General features: G+C 44.9%; 1 long non-coding RNA gene across 1 annotated transcript in view; it reads left to right on the top strand.

The window, feature by feature from the left end:
* The first annotated feature begins 11 nt into the window (after positions 1 to 11).
* LOC308196752 overlaps positions 12 to 15,618 on the top strand; it is a 36,680-nt gene continuing 21,073 nt past the window's right edge. The window contains exon 1 of the long non-coding RNA XR_013952379.1: positions 12 to 9,114. This is a non-coding gene — a long non-coding RNA (uncharacterized lncRNA). The remainder of the gene's footprint in view (positions 9,115 to 15,618) is intronic.

Genomic DNA, 15,618 nt, shown 5'->3' with positions numbered 1-15,618 from the left:
AACATACCCTTATGCACTGCAGTCCTGTTAGAGAGGATACAGAAAGCCTGTTGACACTGTCTTTGCAGCTCGCACCTGGAGCAAACCCTGGTGTCCTGGCTGACTTGGACAATATGGCCTGTGTCCCTCGGGAGCGTGTGAGCTGTGACCACACCGCAGCAGAGCAAACCTGGCATCCTAACAGTCTCCACTGCTGCCTGTAACTGGGGCTGAGCACGTGCCCCACCAGCACTGGGGTCAGCATAGACTTGCCCCATGCACAGCAGAGAACCACACTGGCCTCTTCCTCAGAAGGTGACCAAGCCCAGTAAATGTGTGCAGAGGCTGTTCAGCAGTTGTTCCAAAAACACGTTGCCTGCTTCTGCTACAACCGCTTCTGCTGCCATCAATTCCTCAGCACACAGCGTCAGAGCTCCACCACAGAAAACCTCACCCTCTGGGCTGCAGACAAGGCCGGCTCAAACTAGGGCTATGGATGGCTACACACAGATGCCTGTTAGAGCCAATTTTGGCCAGATGGTGTTTGTGCACCACTGTTGCCCCAATTATGTGCCTGGCTCTTAGCTGCCAGCCAAGCTGTGACATAACACGTTGCTACATGGAAGTGCTCTTAGGGCCTGGGTGTTGCTGTTGGCAAACAAGGATGGGAGGCTGCTGGTGGAAAAGGCTGCTCGTGTGTCTGTCTGTCTGTGTGTCTGTGTGTGTGTGTGTGCGTGCGTAAGAGATGAGTCTCTTTTGTCCCTGCCCCTGAGCTGCCCATCTTTGCTGAAGAATTCCCAAATCACACAGCATATCTTTCCTAAACATTGTTGTACCTAAACATGACTTTTTCCTCTCAGCTCTTCAGTAAACATGACTTAGGCAGGACACCTACCAGAGCCAGGAGCAATACCAATCTTGCTCTTGGGGGCCCTCCACTTGTCCTGAGCATGGCAATGAAGCTGTAAAGGGTGAATGTGTGGCTCAAGAGAGTCTCTCAAGGCTTGTTAAGGTCCTGGACCTCTCAGACTCAGCATGATGCTTCAGACCCAGGTGACAGTGCAGCACAAAACACACTTACGGCACTGAAGTCCCAAACTGGCATAGTTTGTGATAGAGGCATGCATGTCAAGCTGCATGGCATGGTAGTTGACATGTGCAGCCTTTGTTTTGGTGAATCTGAAGTCAAACGACTCAGTGCTGCAGGCCAAGCCCAGCACACCCAGCTGGCCTCCTACCTCCTCCTCTCTGCCTCCTGCAACTCTCCCTGCTGCACAGGCCTGGGCCTCAGCCAGTTCAAGGCATGTGGGCGCCCTGGGAGTCCTGAATTCCTTTTTGCTCCTGACGAACTTTTAGGACAGGATGGCTTTAGAGTTCTTGAGACTCGCACTTTCCGTACCAGCTAGGAGACTTGTGAACACAGCCAAGTGACGTTTGTGCCCATGTAGCAGTGTGCATGAGTATAAGCCCATGGGCGCTGGAGAACGCTCTTGGGGAACTGTGTGGGTAGTGTCTGTGGAGTGCAGGCCTTGAGAGAGCAGCTCTCCCAAATACACCCAGGTTTCTTCAGGGAAATTATTCAGCTTGCTTCAGATAGGAGCTGGGCTGACATGGCTTCAGTGTTGGTGACCAGGAGATCAGGGCCAAGGTGCAGATCTGACTACATATGGACTGTTTGGATGCACTCAGAGCCCTGGATGATGTTCACAAGGTCTAAGAGGAACAAGGACAATTTTTCCAACTGTGCTCTGTATGTAAGCAGTTTTCTCAACTGCTCCTACAACTCTACAAATAGGTACTCAGAGACACCCCACATTCTCTTGGCTACTTCATGAAATGAGGGAGGAGCCAATCGGGCATGTCACAGCCAAGGCTGCTGCTTTGATTGACTAATGACACGTTGTCCAGATTTAAGCCTCCCTGGTTTGCATATCTTGTTACTGGAAAACTGGGACTCTGTACTGACTGAAAGCAATGGAAATGAGTTATTGATCTGTGTATTATCTGTATACAGATGGCATTTCAGCCTCATATGCTCTGGTTCCACAAACATGTGAGCTATCCGAGCCATGCATTGCTTACAAGCGGTGGTCTCGCAGCCCAGCTACCTCCTCACATCTCTTTCTTTATTGCATTCCCATTCCTCACCACTCACTTCCCCCTCTTTCCTGTGCAAGTTTGGACATTCATTCATTGGTCCCATCCGAGCTCATGCAGCTCCTTAAGCCAGGAGAAAACCATCAATTTTATTTTTGCTGCATTAGGTTTCCCTTGGCTTAGCAAATGGATGTAGATCACAGGTGGATCTGACAAGTGCCAGAGTGGACACACAGTAAATGGCAGACGTGCACAGCTGGAAAGGCAAGAAGGCAGGGGAGAGTGGTACCTCCCCTCCAGTGGCAGTTAGCCATTAAATCAGCTCATCCCATCCTGCAGGATTGCATCTCTCTGTGATTTGGCCACACACTGAACAGATGTACTGATGAGAAATAGTCCGAGGGACACTGAGCAATTTCCCTGCCAAAAATTTAGCACAAAAGACCCCTCAAAACTCATCCTTTTTATACCAAAATCTCTCTTCAAGACAACAAAACCCTAAACTCAGTAATAAGACAGGCTCTGCCACAGTTAAAATACAAACATGAACAACTGACTTTCTTTGCTGTTTGTCCTCCAAAACAATACACTCTTCTGTATTCCTTGGGACTCGCAGGAACACAGAAAACCAGGGTTGGCTGCGTACTCCCAGCTGTGTTTCCCAGCCTCTTTACCCATCACCTCACCTAAAGAGCTCAGACAGCAGAGAGGTCTGTTGTCAAAAAGACCACAACGTTAGGAGGTGATTTATCATGCCCATTGATTCAGCTCTTCCTTCCCTAACATGAGTATTATAAGCATGGCTCAATAATAGGACAGATACCTTCTGGATAGTTTTCCTGGGCCTAAAAGACAGTATCTGATGCAGAGTAAATGACTGAAATTCAGCTAGAGTCAGCGGAGAATTTGCCCAATTGAGAAATGGAGTTCTCCTTAGGGATGCCAGCCAGACCTGTTAAAATTTGTGAAAGCATATCTGATTTACACACTTTCAGTGTGCTATTACTTCTGCCATGAGGTTGAACTTTTTAATGAGATTAATGATCCATGGGTCACAGTGATTGGAGATTGATGAGGTTCTCACCGAAATCAATTTACTGTTTCTTCCTGCCAGGGGTTGCTGCCACTCTGCTGCATCCCAAACTGGGTCACAATTAAGACGATGTAGTTCGATCTGGCTTTCCCTGACCAGATGCTTCAATTCAGTGCCTACAGTTTGTTACATATAGTTTTCTGATAACCTCAAGGGAGCCTAATGGTAGCAGTGCATTAACCCACTGATGCTAATCTGCAGGATTGGGTATCAGGATATGCAAATGAATTAAACTAGATCTTCTTTTCAAAAGGTATCATAAGATGTCCCTTGAGCTTTATGTACTTTTGGACATGATTGGATGCATTAATATTTAATTTCTGCCAGGTGGGGTTCACCTTCCTCTGAGGTAAAGAGTTTACAGAGTGACACAGATCTTGTGCCTGCCTTCTTGTTCTTCTAACAAGAAACACAAGATCCAGTTTCTCTCTCCTCATCCTTCCCCCACTGCTTTCCTCCCACTATGTTTTAAAAACCTGACAGTAATGTGAAAAAAGTTGTTGTGCTCCCATTAGGGCTCTGTTCTCACTCTGTGACTCCCCAATCACATTTGCTACCTTGATGTGTTAGCATGGCTGGGATCTAAACAGCAAACCTTTTTTCTTCTTCTTTTTTGTTTTTAATAACTTCTTTTCTTCATCCTGGTAGTGTCCTGAAACAGCTACTTTAGCTTCTTGACCTGAACGTAAGAACAACTAAGTGGAGATTTGCACCAGAGTCCCAATCCAAGGCTCGTGCAGATCCTGTTGACTGCTGGGGCAGGATTTGGGGTTGTTGGTCCATACAGCGTGAATATTTGCCCTGTGCAGGCCCTCAGGACAGTCTGTAGCTCTGCAGCACTCCACGCTGTTTGATTTATGGAGTTCCAAGTGACCAGGGACATAACCATTGCCAGTAGTTAAGATCATAAATTTTAAAAGTCAGTAGGGACCACTAGCCTTCATTATACCGGAAGCCAGATAATTTAATCCAGTAAATCCTGCCTCAAATCCATATCTTGTGGTTGAGCTGGAACATATATTTTCAGAAGCTGTTCCAAACTCAATTTAGAGATCTCATTTTAATGAGGTATCCCACTGAGCTCTCTGCATCCCTGTACCTCTCCCTGTGTGCAGCACTGTGTATGATGTGCTAACTTCTCTCTTCTTACAGTAGTTTTGCTTAAAACATTGCTTATTTTGGTTAGAGCAGAATTATTTACTGAGTGCTACCAACGTGTTCTGCCTTGCTTAAGTAATGGTTTTATAATGTAAATTAGACAGATAATGCTATTCATAAACCATACTGCATGATCAGATGGCAGACTAAGCTTAGCGAGATAGAGATTTCCTTTTTAATTAAAACTGCGACACTTCTGTGTAGTGGATTAACACTGAAAGGGTCACTGGAGGAAGTGAATTAAAGTAGGATTTGAATGATGAGAAAGTGGCCATTTTTGAGCAATTTAACAGCATAACAACTGTGTCACTTCCCAACGTCTTCCTTGAGGGACTCCTAAGACTATATTACCTTGAATTAACCCTTAAAGCTCCTTAAAGATAGTAAAATATTTTATTATGAAAATTGGGACATGGAAGGTTAAAGTGAAAATGAAATCATCTTTGGCTTCTCTTTTGCAACCTTCATCTTTTGAAGATGAGAATGAGAATTTGTTTTCGCAAGTACCTGGTACCCAGGGCTCCCACCAACGTCTGTTGGATTTGGGAGATCTTCAACAGCTTCAGAAATTGAGCCCCAATTGCTCGTTTTAGGTAAATTGTGTTTTTCCCTCAGACAATGTGTGCACTCGACAATTAAGCTGCAATACGAACACTGAGCTTTAATTCCCACAATACCCAACCCTGCTGGCTGGCTTGTCCCAGGAGGCTGTCAGTAACCAGTGCATCCGCAGATGTCACGCTTGCACTGAAACATCCTGGCTTTTTGATGAAAGGAAGCCTGGAATATTTTATTTTGCTTAAACACTCTCAAACTGAAGATCTTGAATCATCCTGATGTGAGCCCACCTTCATACAGTCCTCAACATGAATTTCTCCCAGTTAGAATTAGCTGCTGTTCAGCTGACATCTGTTAACAAAGCTGAGTATAATAGGTGGTTAACTTCAAATCTAAAACTTGCACATGAATCCTTTTGCTAAATACTCTGCAATTAGACATAAGCTGAGTAAGGCAGAGGCTGTAGCATTGTATCAGTAGGAAACAACTAGGGAGAAGAAATCTGAGTCGTCCTTGTTCCATTAAAAAAAAAATAGCTGAAATATTTCGCCCTATCTTCCTCAAGTATGTAAGAAATTCTGAATCAGCTGCTCACAAAGAATAAAATTGTTATCATTAAATTTCCACATGCCTATTTACAGCAGTTGATTAGAAGTGTCTAAAAATTCTTAAGCAAATATCAGCTTTCTTCCAGAAAAACTGTCTGTTGATCTGTCGAAAACAACAAATCCAGTGTGGTTACAGACATTATAAAACAGACCAGCTATTTGGTATTAAACCTCAGTAAATGATTTGTATAATCAAATATTTCTGTGTTGGCACACACACACACACCAAAAAAAAAAAAAAAACGCATGACCCTACAAACAGGATTACTGGGAGGATAAAAAAAAAAAAGAAAAATGAATTCAATTCATCATCACCTTACATTTGCTACAAGAAAGTGACTTCTATAGTGACAAACTATAGGAAAACCAGAAAACCCCTAATACTCAGACTGCAGGCTCCTTGGAAGGGGACTGAATTTACTTTGAATACTGCCACAGCACAACAGCATCCTCCTCCTTATAGAGGATCTCTTGATAGAAGTGAAGTACATTTATAACAATAATAAATAAAATTATGCTTACCCCATTGAGAATCGTAAAGGAAATTAATTTTTAGTTTTAGAGAATAACTGAATAAAAAAAAACACACTGAGCAGCAGCACAGACCCTTCTCAATACTAGTGACAAACGGTGCTGGATATCCAGACAGAGAGGAGCTGGAAAGAGAGCCCGAAATGGGCATGTTTTGTCCCCAGCCCTCTTCAAATCCCGTGTTACAAAAATCACCAAGCTTGCAGCTACAGGCAGGCAGCAGGACCCACGCCTCTACCTGTGATCACCTACCCCCATCGCTTTGTGCCAGCAAACCCTGCAATGCAGCAGCGAGTACTCTGCACTCGGGTAAGTGTTTGCTTGTCTCCCGATGTCTGTGCCAGTGAACGTGTGCAGGCAGCGGGGAGCTTTAATAAAGCAAACTCTGCAGTAGACTGCAGAGCAGGCTGATGAACAGTTTCAATGGTGCTGGGGTGTGCCGAAGCTCTCTGCCTCCCCTCCTCCATGCAGCCCTTAAGCCTGATAGATTAAAGCCCTGGCCAGCATCAGGTGGTTAAAACACAGTTCATTAGCTCACGTTGCTTGCTGCCTGCCTGCCGTGGAAAGGCTGCAGGAGCCGCTCATGATGATCACACACTGAATGTGTTTACTGGAGTTCAAAACAGCTTGTCTCCCTCATGCCAAGACTGCCCTTTAAAATGATATTAATTAAGCAAGCAGCTTTAATACAACAGGCAAATGGCATGTAATCAGTGATTATAGCAGCAGGGAAGGGCATGGTTTCACAGAGATCAGCAAGAAGGGGATGGAGGCAAGACCGGGTCTGCTTCACTAGGGGCTCGCAAAGCCCTGCTCCTTCTCCCTTTTCTCCCAGGTCCTGCCAGCGGCCTCATGTCTCATGCCAAGGTCTCAAGAGGGACGTCTAAGCTGGAGAGAAAAGCAGTTTCCCTTCTGTACCAAACTGCTGGGCAGGGAGATGTGTTTCCTGAACCCCTTTTTGGGACTGAGGGAAGGCAGGGGCGATGCAGCTGCAGCAGGACATGGAGGCATGGTCACCCCAGACACCTGGGGGGGATAGCAAGGTGGATAGTAGGGGCCAGGGCAGCCCTCATTAGACAGGGACTGATCACACAGAGAGCTTACCCAGCTGTAAGTTGTTTACCAGAACAAGATGGAAACCAAATTAATAAATTGTCCCAACTCGTGTCCCCACACTCCCACTCAGTGTATTTGCTTCTTTCCCTTCTGTCTTTGCTCCTGCCCTCCCACATGAAAAAAGCAGTTATTTGTTTATCTTCCTTGCAGTCCTTTATAATGCCTTATAAAACCATTACCCAGGCTTTTGGGCCAAAACCCCGTTTTACAGCTGTAGAAAATGCAGCTCAGAGAGGCAGGGTGACTCAGTCCAGATTTTATAGCCAGCCCACATCAGAACCAGTTTTCAGGGCACATTTTCTTTGGCTCTCAAAATGAACCTTGTTCCATCAGCACCAGAACTTTCCGTGGAGCCCCAGCTACCCATTGCTCTGAACTTTCTATCTTTATCCCCTCCGACAACTATTTATTCTTTGTTCTTCGGAGTCCTGGATGTTGCGGGATGTAAAGCAGAGCGTATAGCATTGTTCGCTTCAGCTTTGTGCTGGTGAAAGAACAAGCACAAAGGAAGGAGAGGAGAAAAGGGGGCACCTTCTTGTATAAAAGGCCCTGAAATCCCATATGGAAAAGCGCTATAGAAGTGAATAAATGTGATTCTAAAAGCCTTTTGAATTTGAGAGAGAATGATCTCCTTCCCACATGGTTTTCAAACATCATATAGACTGGTGTAGCATTCGAGCACCTAGAGAAAAGAGATCAGTCTCTTTTCAATTCTATGGATTTATCTATATAAGACTATTGCTTTCATTTCCACTAAGTACCTTATGGAAAAGGCCTAGGGAAAAGGACGAAAAGATAACTAGGACAACAATTTTGGTTGGTTTGTTTTGGATTTTGAAGCAGTTGCAGAATAGCAAGCAGCACTATTGCTTTCTTCTCCCAATTCTCCATGGTATTACGTTTATTTTGTTTATAGGCTTTTCTGTGGCAATTGCCACTACAGTGTCAGGCAGGGAGTTTTTAAAATAATGTGAATGCTTGCCTAGATGTTTTTTGAGATGACTGGCTTGCCTGAATATTTATCTTCACTCTACATGGAGGAGACTGTGCTCAGAGGAAGGCAAAGTGAGTCTTCATGATCATTTATCCTGCTGGATGAAAAAGCAGTAACAAGTGAAACTGTGGTAAGTATTGTAACATCCAAAGCCTCTCAGGGGAGGAGAGGGCTGCAGAATGCAGCAGTGCCAGCAGAAAGGCTTTTTTTCACAAAACTGCTGCAGCAGGCACACGCAGTCAGTCTGCCAGGGAGGGCCACAGCTGTGCCAGATGAGCAACAACACGACTGCGCAGAAATTCAACACAGCATTCAGGTATGCTGATTTCCCACACAGAATTCAGCAAAACTGTTCCCAAACCCTCATGCACATATGTGCATGTGCGTAGGTATGTTACGTAAAGGCCGTGCTTACCCTGGAAGCCCAGAGGGAACATTAAATGACTGCGCGCACTGTTGACGACGAACACTGGAGTGCCCAAAGGCAGCTTTTCTATGGCAAATTTATGTCATATTTTATCTGCTACAACATCTGGGCCAAAAATTGGAGCTAATGATCTAATAAGACAGCTCAGCTATAAACAGTCACTCCAATGTCTTGACCCTGATCATCTCCCATTTTTTTTCAGGCAATAACAAGCTTGGCCTACTCACTTAAGGACTGTTCGTTTCAGTTATCCCCAAGCCTTGTGGTCTCTCTGGGCACCAGTCCTCATCCAGAAACAGTTCTGAACAAGAACTACCAGCCAGGGGCAGGGTGGAAGTGCATGCAGGAGTGCTTGGAAATACTGCTTAAAATAGGTTGTCCTTTGTTGCACCATCTTCCCAGCTATATGTGCTGTTTTCTCTGTCCCGGTGAGTGTTCCCTTTGCTGCTGGTGGTAGGAGGCATGGTTCTGTCCCTCCAGGGAGACAGGCAGGCCTCCCAGAGATGCCAGGCTCATTCCTGGGAGAACACCTGGGCCAGCAGAGGCCACGCAGGTGAGCAGCAGTGAGAGGAAAGGGGAGGTTTCCCTGCCTCTGCCTCTCCCCTGGCCCACTCATACAAGGCTGGGAACAGTCAGCCTTTCATCTCCACAGGCCTTTGCTTATCCAGCCATAAAATGGGGAAAGCCATCACTCTTACCTCACAGAAGGGTCAGGAGGCTTTACTCATTTGTACTCATAATGAATGAAAGGCATGGTAAAATGGCAATGTCTTCATTAATTACTATTAGTCCACCCACTGTGTGGAGGGTAAGGATGGTTGCAGGGAACATGGCCAAACCTCAGTGGGTTACAAGACCTTTGTCCACCACAAAGCTGCTCCCACGCATGTCATGGCACAGCAGCCTGGACTTGACGCAAAACTGTAATCAAAATAAAACAGCATACTGCATCATTTGCAGCTTCTCACCCTTCAGATGACATTTTTTCATATGCTTCTACATGGTTTCCAATGGGTTCTGGGTTTTGTCAGAGGTTTCCCCAGCAGACATAGCCATGACACAGAGGAGGGATGGTAATAACACCGTAAGACTGAGTTAGAGCGTGCTCCCTGTGTGGGGCTGTTGCCCCATACTTCACAGGGTTTCCTTGCCCCCTCATCCAGGTGAGGGAGGCGAGCACAGCACGCGCGGACTTCCCCTCCCCAGGTCCTTTCGGTGCTGCCTGCAGTGCCCAGGCTGGCAGCTGGCTCAGGTAGCTGAGATCAGGGCTCTTCATCCAACCGAGTGCCCGATGTACCTGGGCTTCAGTGAGTTGGTGCTGTTTTGTAATTAACGATGCATTTTCAGGGCTATTAATTAACCCTCTTAACTTAATCACTCTGGTTATTAAAGAGAAAATTTGAGCGAAAGTTTCTGGAGTCTCTCCTGGGCCAGGTTTCCCGTTGGCAGCAGCAAGCAGCTGCACTGTCCTCTGGGGGCAGGCGGATGGCTTTGCGTGCTGGCTCCAGCCCAGGCTGGCACCGTGGTGTCGGTCACGTTGCTGCTCCATTCCTCTTACCTGGATGGGTTTTGTGGAAGGCACCGACAGAGCATTTGCCAGCTCCTTCCATGTGCTCTGGCAGAGCCACTGCCCGTCACAGCATGAGCTTCTCTCTCCACCTCTTTGCCCCTCTGGTGCTTTGCTATCTGCTTGCAAAGGCAGGGCTTTTATTATAAGCATGCGTATTATTGTCTCACCCTTGGCACCTTCCAAAGGATGTCTGTATATCTCATCATACAACCTGACACAATATCCTTCCCAGATGGTCCAGATACTGCTCTGTTTCATTAACATGTTTCTCGCTGCTGCCAAAGCCCAATAGAGCTGTAGAAATGGTGGCTAGAGAGTGCAAGAGGCAGTAATGAGATTTTTTTATGTGTGTCTTTATGGTATCGAAGAGCTTTTTGTATCATCTCTCTGAGCATCACTCTCGCTCAGGCTGCTGCTGGTGAACATGGTCTGTCTGGCTCCCACATCAGGCACAGCACATCTTGATTTCCGCTTAAATCAGTCTCCTACCATTTTAACCCCAGCAGCCTTTGAAATCAGGAGGCCACTGGAACAATACGCAGAATTTATATGGCAGTTTTCATCTTCACAGCAATTTTCAAACAAGAATGAATCAATCTTTAATGCTCTCCTATGCAGGACATGACAAAAGCCTGCAAGGCTGATTTTACAGACTGGGAACCTGATGCTCAGAAAACCTGAGGGACCTGCTGAAAGCCATGAGAAAAAAAAACAGTCTGAACTGCACAAAGAACAGATGAGCTTGCGATGCCCTGTACCACTGAATTCTTACATCCATGTCGTGTTCCCAGATGACATATTTAACCTACAGGGCAGCTTATTCTCCATGTCCTCCACTTCACCACGAACACCAGAACCAGGACGTTCGCTGCCACCTGACTGTGTCAGTGATGCTCACTGACGTGGCGTGCTCTTGCAGTGGAAAAGGAAGTTAATTATTGGCAGTTACAGGGTGTGTGCTAAACCAGTGCCTGTTGATGCTGAGTGCTGTGGCTGAGTTCAGGACATGCTCAAGGCTGTACACAGGGAAGGGTCTTTGTGTTGGAAGTGATTCCTCAGGCACTGGGAGCACTCCCCCGTTGTTATAAAATGCTACCCAGTGGTTTCCCCAGGCTGCCAAACCTGCTGCTTCATGCTCCTGGCCCTTGGTCTCTCTCCTTCTGTTCATGTAGCCGAACAATTTGCAGCTTCATCACTGAACCATGGCACATCCTGACTCAGCCTAATATTAGCAGGTAGCTTTCTCATTTTACAGACCAGGGTACATCTGCACCTTAGAGATTACTCTAGGGTTTAGATTATCCTTATCAACAGGATGCCTTTTTCCAGCAAAACCATACAGTTTGTTCTTCAGGATTAAAGACAGATTGGGAATAAGTGATTTATATGATAAATTACTGACGTGAATCTGCTCTGCTATGATAGTGGGTCTGAAAGTTTGGCTGAGCTAGTAATGTGGTAACACAAGAAATCACACTAATAAAGCATGGCTACCAAATATGAAGGATGGCTGGCAATTCTGGAGGGTAAATAGGGTTTAAAAGATGGCAGGACCCTGTTGACTATAATCTCAGCTCTGACACTACTCGGAACTTGAATAAAAGTTGTTATGCTTCGCTGTAATAGCTGCTGAAAAATTAGTTAATTTTTCTACAGTTCAGAGGTAGGCTATGAGATGAAAAAATGAGTGTTTTAAAAGTATTCTCACCATGTGAAATTAAGAGCAGACAACAGAAAAAAAAAAAAAAAGCTTTCAGGTCAGTCATTTCAAATCCCTATAAAAACAAGGACATAAACCCAAAGGAACCTCATCAGGCACACAACTTCTGCTTTTACCTAACAGGAAGTAAAAAGAACCCATTTTAACAAATGCTACAGCCTTTCCCTAACCCCCCATATATTTCCTCCGTATTCCCAAAAGGTGGGGGTCAGGAAGAGCTGACAATGTTAAGAAACTGCAGGTGCATCTTACATTCAGGCACAAGTGGAAATTGTCTGTGAAGGGCTCTGTCAACAAGGTTTTTCCTCAACAGATGTGACCCCATATTTTGATTTGGGCAAACTGAATCATTCTAGAAAAGAAAGGGAATTTAACAAATGCTCCAGGACAAAAACATATAATTTGCTAGAAACTAATGAATCACATACAGTCATGCTTCCCTTTCATTCTTTTTATTAGTGCCTACACTAGTGGTCCACCTCACTTCGGTTTATTAAAGATCAGAGGCCCTGTTTTAACTTCAAAGTCAGTGATATTGAAAAGACCAAAAGCCGTCAGCAAATCCTGAAAGAATGGTATTGCTTCTCTCCATTTAAATTTTCACTTGCTTTTATTATTTTTCCTGTTTCCCATCAAAGCCGTAGGAGGCAGTTATGCCTTTGGACTATTGCCCTATATCTTTTCATTCTGCCTTTTTCGTTCCTTTCTGGCCCATTCTGGAACAGGAAAACAATGTGGGTGGCAGAAGGGCAGCTTCCACCACTTCATTAATTCAGCTTTTTTTTTTTTTAATTGAAATGTCTTGCAGAGACTCTCATTATACCTATTAATATACAATTTCACACCATTCTTAGCGGCATTCAGATATTTTATATTCAAATCCATGCACTTCTGATTTAATGCATTAAACCTAAGTCCCCATATATATATATTGTTGCTAGCCAGTCAGTAGCTGAGTAATATATATCTACATCAATGATGTTTTAATGATGCATTGTTCTAATACATCACCAAAAATATAGTGCTCTCATGATAGATTGGTGCCATACATCAATGTAGCAAGGCTTTTTTTTGATGTATTGCCCAAACAATGTCATTGTAAAGGAAGAAAAGGCACATAAGAATTGGTAAGTTTTAATTTACTACATTTAAAAAAACACTTCTAATATTCTTAACAAAATAATAGCTGACTTAGTCTGAAGTGGAAGACACATATTAAAAGAGAGGTCTGAAGCAGCTATCTCAAGTGCAATCCAGTGGGTCAGAAGGCATCATGCAGACTCTTAAGACATATCCTGTATCTATTTGTATCAGCAGACAGAAAGGAAAGAAAATTGAATGAAGAGGGAACCTAATTTTTTGTTTTCAAAATGTACACAAGTCTGATTAGAGAGGTGGGGCCTCTTCAGCTGCAGGCAGGATGCCTTTGCGCTACAACTCCAGCTGATCCCAGCTGCGTGGACCCATGAAACCCTTGCTGGCAGTGGAAGAAGGTATTATTTTTTGATGGGGGATTTTTTTGCCCTTTTTTTTTTTTTCTCTCCAGTCAAGTAAAGCTGATCCACCAGAAAACAACTAACCAACAACAACAACAAAATTAACAGAATTATGGCTATGTTGATGACGCATAATTTCAGGATAAACATTGGCAGATTGGAGAGATTAGCACTTGGGGGTAAGGTTCTTGCCAAAAGCCAGCTGTTTTGATCCAACTCTTCTGCTGTTTGGCTTGGTGTGACTGTCAGTGCCCTCATACACTTTTGTAGAGAGGGAGAGGTACGGAGCTTCCAGCTATTCACGCTCCTTAACTCACCAACAGCGGTGAGGCAAGAGTCAAAGCTACAGCTTTGCAGTCATGGACTGTTGGTTCAATCTCTGCTGGAGCAGAGGGACATTTGATTGCAGAATCAATTATATTATGAGCTGTGTACAATTAATGCATACAGCTCCTTGGTGAGACCAGCAAGCAGCCGCCTGCAAGAGTAAGGTCACAGCGCACAGCGGCAGCCTCTGCAAATTCTGTGTCTCAAGAGATTTGCTGAGGGCTCTGATAACTCGTCATGCAGAAGAGCAGTGCACATTGAGGCAGCAAGAAAACCAAGGGGGAAAGAAAAGAAATGCAAGTGAGCTGAGAATAGGGCCAGGGAGCACAGCGAGCTGTCCCTGCCTTCCCCACCCAGCGCTGCAGGAGCTGCCCGTGCTGGTGCAGCCACACGCCTGTCCGTGCAGATGCAGTCACAAAAGTGAAACCTGAAGAGGAAATTTCTCCTCCACTCCTGTTCCCAGCTGAAGCTTGTCCTGGCCAAGCAGAACTTCCAAAAACTGCCTTCTCCAAACCATTTATCCCATGGTTGCTTCTACCCTAGTGCTCCAAATGAAGATGCCGCAAGACAGGAAATCACATAAGCCACCCAAATGCTAAAACTAGCGTGCAAAAAGCATTTGTTTCTTCAAGAAAAAATGCTGCCACACAAGAAATGTGAAGTACATTGAGCTGCCTGATAGTGTTTTTCCTATATATGTCCTTCCACTGACATCAGCTGGAATAGTGAGTGAATAATAAAGAACGGAGTTATCGGTATTAAAGAACAAAATCTCTGTTCACTGTTAATATCCAGTTCTGTAGTTAACATGTATCTAATGCAGGGAAAAAAAAAGCACTGAGTCGATATTGTATTCCAGGCAGAAAATGTTAGACTTTAATTAAATGAAGTAAACATCTCATTAAATGTCTATTTTTACAGACACTAATGAATCTTATTGCTGAAGGGGCAAAGGAAACATGGCAATGAATAAGATGAAATGTGTTTCTTAAGAATTTTGAGTAGTAAATATTTCCTATGATCTAACAAGGTATAATAAGAAATCCTACTATATTAAAATACCTTTAAGGATGTAAGAAAACTGATCTCTGATCAAGTCATCTATAAATTAGACCACACATTTCCGCTTGGCTTTTAAAAACCTCCTACTCTGATTATAATACACCACTGCAGAAGATAGTGTTATTTATTTTAGGATATTTCACACTAGGAGAGCAGAAGCTCTCAGCTGCAAGGCAACCTTGAAAGAGGTATAGAGAAATTTCAGCAATAAAGACTCGGTTTTAGAAGTTTTCTTTAGCTTTTGCTTACACCTTTTGGACAGAGCAGCTTACCTTTTATCCTACCTCTTCCCACTGGTTACATAGTGAGATTTGTACTCATCGTGTTCCCCTTTACCTTCAAAATTCAGGGCACACAGCAATTTTGCCCAAAGCCTGCCTGCCACTGTGCTGGACCTTGTGGGATGCTGCATTTTCCCCATCCATAGGGGGCTGACCTGCTGGTACCTGGTGCCTCCAACCCGTCTCTGAGATGGGCTATCCTCACCCCCCAGCCCCGCCCAGTCTCTAACCTGTCTCTTCCTCCTTTCCCAGTTTACTTTTCCCACCCTTCCAGACAAATTCATGCACCCCTTGGCATCTCTGCCCAACCTTTTCCCCTCCCCCTGCCCTCTCTGCTGCCCCTTGCCCCGAGGTTGAAGCCGCTCTCCATGCCCGGGGTGGTGCCACCACCACCTGCTGCCTCGTGCACCAGGCTTTGGCATGGCTTTTGCTCTCTGCATGTTTTTCCTGCAACACACACAGCCCTTCCCTCTGCTCTGCCTACAGTGTTAGAGCTTGCAAGGCATCAGTGTGCTGTCTGCAAGCACAGAGAGAAGCAGGAGCTGTACGTATCTCCATCCCCTGCTCTCCTCTCCCCGACCAGCTCCTGATCGCTGTTTTG

This window comes from Anser brachyrhynchus (genome assembly GCF_964034855.1).
Source record: "Anser brachyrhynchus genome assembly, chromosome: 5".
NCBI lineage: Eukaryota > Metazoa > Chordata > Aves > Anseriformes > Anatidae > Anser > Anser brachyrhynchus.
This window is presented reverse-complemented; position numbering and strand designations above follow the sequence as displayed.